This window comes from Penaeus japonicus, unplaced genomic scaffold (assembly GCF_977035675.1).
Source record: "Penaeus japonicus unplaced genomic scaffold, GWHDUDI00000001_assembly GWHDUDI00000009, whole genome shotgun sequence".
Taxonomy (NCBI): domain Eukaryota; kingdom Metazoa; phylum Arthropoda; class Malacostraca; order Decapoda; family Penaeidae; genus Penaeus; species Penaeus japonicus.
Genome location: NW_028234411.1, coordinates 17024482 through 17029481, shown reverse-complemented (window position 1 = coordinate 17029481; position 5000 = coordinate 17024482). Strand labels below are relative to the sequence as shown.

General features: G+C 30.2%; 1 protein-coding gene across 1 annotated transcript in view; it reads right to left on the bottom strand.

The window, feature by feature from the left end:
• Ranbp21 (exportin-5-like protein Ranbp21) overlaps positions 1-5000 on the bottom strand; it is a 27177-nt gene that overhangs the window by 10585 nt on the left and 11592 nt on the right. The window lies entirely within an intron of this gene.

Genomic DNA, 5000 nt, shown 5'->3' with positions numbered 1-5000 from the left:
CGCGATCCTTTGTCCCCCCCATCCCCACCCCCCTCACTTCACCTCCATCCCCCCTCCCTCTCCCCCCATCCTCATCCTCGTTCTTACTCTTAACCTCTTTTTCTTTCTTTCTTTCTCTCTCTCTCTCTGTCTGTCTGTCTATCTCTATTTCTGTCTATTTTTTTTGTCTTTCTTCCTCTCTCTCTCTATCTGTGTCTCTCTATCTTTCTTTTTCTCTCTGTCTCTTTGTCTCTATCTTTCGTTCTCTCTCTCTTTCTCTTTCTCTCTCTCCATGTCTCTCTCACTATGTCTCTCTTTCTCTCTCACTCTCTCTCCATCACATTTCAACCCCAACTCTCTACCCCCCTTCTCTATGTACTCCCTATCCACCTTACCCACAGCGGCCCTACACCGCCCACCATTAACGTAGCACTCGTTACACAGCCCCGCGCTTCCTCCCATCCACCCCCCCCCCGCACTCCACCGCTCCTTTCGCGTTCTCCTTCACAATGCACGTGGCTTTTCGATCACGTGATAAGAGGGGGAGGAGGAGGAGGGGTATTAGGGGGGTGGAGAGAGAGAGAGAGAGGGGGGGGGGGTGGTAGGGGAGAGGAGTAGTAAGGGAGGAAGGTGGAGGGAGGGAGGGAGGGAGGGAGGGAGGGAGGGAGGGGGTCGATGTCTCCTTAGCCTTTGTTCTTGTTTTTTGTTCATTCAATCTTCTTTGGCAAACGGGTTTAGTTGTTTCAGGGAAACTTTTGCAGTTGGGTCTTCGGGTGGGTGAGGCTTGCCACATAAACGTGTAAATGTAAGTATAAAGACATGCATATAGCAATATATGCGCAGTCACTCGATAAAAGCTATGTATTAGCACACACATACACATATATATGTGTGTGTGTGTGTGTGCGCGTGTATATATATTATATATGATGATATAATATATATATATAGATATGATATATAATATATATATATATATATATATATATAGTATATATATATATCACATTATATAATAGTATGTATTTTATGTTATATAAATATATGTATATATATGTAATATTATGAGACTACTATATATCTAAAATATCTAGTATATATACCAATTTAATAATATAAATATATAATATATATAAGTACAATATATATATAATATCATATCATAAAAAATATATAATATATAAATAATATAGCTATAATATATGCATGCCATGAGTAGTATACATCTATATCATGGTAGAATATTATTAATTCCTTTATGGTGCACGATTACTGTGATTTTTTTTGTGATACATCGTGTAATATATATATATATATATCTAAATATATAAAATATATATATATATATAATATAATAATATTAAATACATATATAAGTGTATATATAAATATATAATCTATATATATGTATATATATATAATTTATATATATCTATATATCGATAGTATATAGAAGTATATAATATATATAAATATATATATGTTGTGAGCGTGATGTGTGTGTGTGTGTGTGTGTGTGTGTGTGTGTGTAGTGTGTGTGGGTGTGTGTGTAGTGTGTATGTGTGTGTATATATATAAATATTATAAATATATATATAATATAAAAAAATATATATATAATATATATAAAAATATAAACTATATTTATATATATGTAATAATAATATAATATATATATATATATATCTAATATATAAAATATACATATATATAATATATTATGCAAATAAAAATAAATTATATATTATACATATATATATACTAAATATATCATATTAATATATATAATATATAAATATACAAATCCATATATAAATAAATATATATATATAATATATAAATATAAACTAAATATATATATAAAATAAAAATATTGATATGTGTGTGTTGTTAGTGTGTTTGTGTGTGTGGGTGTAGTGTGTGTGTTTTGTGTGTGCATGTGTGAACGCATATGTATATATCTAGTATAAATAATATATTATAAAATAAATAAATCTAATAATAATATATATATATACATATGATATAAAATATATATATAGTATATATATTTTAATAATATAAATATAATATAAAAGTATATATATATTATAATATATATATATTTATACATAAATATATATGCGTACACACACACACATGCATACATCTATCCAGACAAAGAGAGAGAGAGAGAGAGAGAGAGAGAGAGAGAGAGAGAGAGAGAGATAGATAAAAAGACAGAGAGAGACAAAAAAAAAAGAGAGAGAGAGAGAGAGAGAGAGAGAGAGAGAGAGAGAGAGGGGCAGAGACAGAGACAGAATTAGAGAGAGACAGAGACAGAGACAGAGAGAGCAAGAAAGACAGAGATAGATAGAGAAAAAGACAGAGACAAAAAAAAAAAAAAGAGACAAAGAGAGAGAGAGAGAGAGAGAGAGAGAGAGAGAGAGAGAGAGAGAGAGAGAGAGAGAGAGAGAGAGAGAGAGAGAGAGAGAGAGAGAAAGACAACGAAAGACGGAGAGAAAGAGAGGAAATAGGGTACGAGAAACGCCTGTCAGGACTCACAGAGCCCCTGTCTCTGCAATACAGGTTTTCCGGCCTGCAAAATGTCAACGACATAATAGGGGTCGTAAACTAAATAGAAAGATAATTGCCTGATTTGCTTAACGGATTTTCTTAACGACTCGCTTACCACGATTAAAGACGACGATTAATTTGTCGGCGAATGATGAATTAATTACGAAGGAGAGTGGATAGTGAAATGGTAATAGTTTTGAAAAGATTTTTTTCTTTTTATATATAATCTCGTCTTTTTTCGATTTATCTTTATTGACCATAAAAACAGAAGATAGGAATAAGAAGTATGGATTGAAATAATAATAATGATGATTGTAAGAATGGCGATGATAATAGCAAAAGTCATAATGGTAATAGCGACAGTAATTATAATGATGTTATGATGATAACGATGATGATACTGATAATGATAATAACAATTATAACAAAAATAATATCAACATAAATGGTGATGAAAACACTAATGATAAAAAAAATGGAATGATAACTCAAACCACAATAACAAACACATCATTGATATTATCATTGTTATCATTAGCCTTATAACTACTATTATTTTCATTATTGTTACTATTATCATTATCATTGTTTTCATTACTTTTATAAATGTTAATACAATTGTCATAATTACTATGATTATTGTTATCATTATCATTATCATTGTCATCACTATCATCATTAGTGTTTTCATCATAATGTAATATTGATAATGATAATGACAATAATGGTAAGAGTAATGACTATACCACTAATGAGACTAACAACAATTTATGATCATAATGATAATTAATAATACGATTATACTAATAATTAATGATAATTATGATAATGGCCATGAAAATATTTACATTAATAATGATGATGATGATGATAACAATAACGATAATGTTGAAGTAATAACAATGCTAACAATGATAATAAAGATAACAAAAATGATGATACTACTACTAGTAGTAATAGCGATAATGATAACAATAATGATAGTGTTAATATGGGAGATTATAATGATAATGATACGGAGAACGTTATTATAGAATTATAATTGTGAAAATAATAATAGGAAAAATGATAGTGATATTTACAAATATAATTACAATGATGAAAATAATGACGATAATGATAACGAAGAAGAATTGAATGGCAATAATGAAAATTTTAAATCTACAATCATTATAAAAATCATTATAACGATTAAGATATTGTTATTAATGAAAATTAAAATATTAGCAATGATAATTATGATAATGATAGTGATAGTAGTATATAAAATATAATGATAATGTGGGGAATGAGGATAGATTTTAATGATAATGATTATAACGATAGTGATAACAATAATCTTAATGACAAGGATAATAGAAATACTAATATATGCATATATATTAATATATATATATACATATAAGTATAAATAATGATGATAACAAAAACAATAATGTTATTAATAATAATCTAGAAAATAAGACGTAAGTACATGACAAGACCATAAAAAAAAGAAAAAAAAATACAAACTGGAAAATTACATGCCAGTAGCAACTCGGCAACATTTTCATGATGATGATGTTAATGTCAACAGCTATGTTGAAATGCACGTTTGCATTCCGTGCAGTCACTGATGCGGGGAGGGGGGAGGAGGGTATAAACGGGAAGTGAGGGTAATTATAAAAAAGGTAGTGTTATTCCCCAGGGGCCGTCAACTAATTACCTACCGTGCAACAGCCATCCCATGAGAGACAGCTTTTATTTGCAATGAAATTATGAGATAATAATTTGAAGCTGTTCGAAGCATCGAGTGTTTCTTCGAGACTTACATCTCTCTGGGTTTTATCTGATTTTTTTTTTTTTTTTTTTGTTCTTTGTTCTTTCTTTGCCTTCTTTGTTTTTGGTTTTGGTTATTTGTTGTTGTTTTTTCAATATTTTCATTTTTATTTTCGTCACTTTTATTTATCTGTATTTCCTCTCGCTCTCTTTTTCTTCTGTTTTTGCATCTCTTACCTTTTTTTCTCTCTCTCTCTTTCTCTCTGTTTTTCTTTTTCGTCATCTTTATTTCTTGTTCCTTTCTTCGTTATGATAATGATCACTTTAATAAAATTCTTATCAATGCTCCGGATGTCATGCAGTGAAGACGTGCGGCACTTTCCTGCCCCAAATTCCGGTTGCGAATTCCGGTTGTCATATAAGGTGACAGCAATATGCCGGGTGTCATAAGATAAGATAAGACCCTGGCATGAGTTTAGGCCTATGCGCCAGTTATCAACGACCCGGAGCATTTGGGTTAATGTCATTGTCGTCATTGTCATCATCATCATTAGCATTGTTGGTATCATTGTTGAATATGATTGTTGATATCATTCTAATCCTCATCATGATCATTTCTATCATTATCATAATTATTATTATTATTTGTTGTTGTTGTTATCATTCTTATTGAATGAAATTACAAGAAATGACACGGTGAACAATTA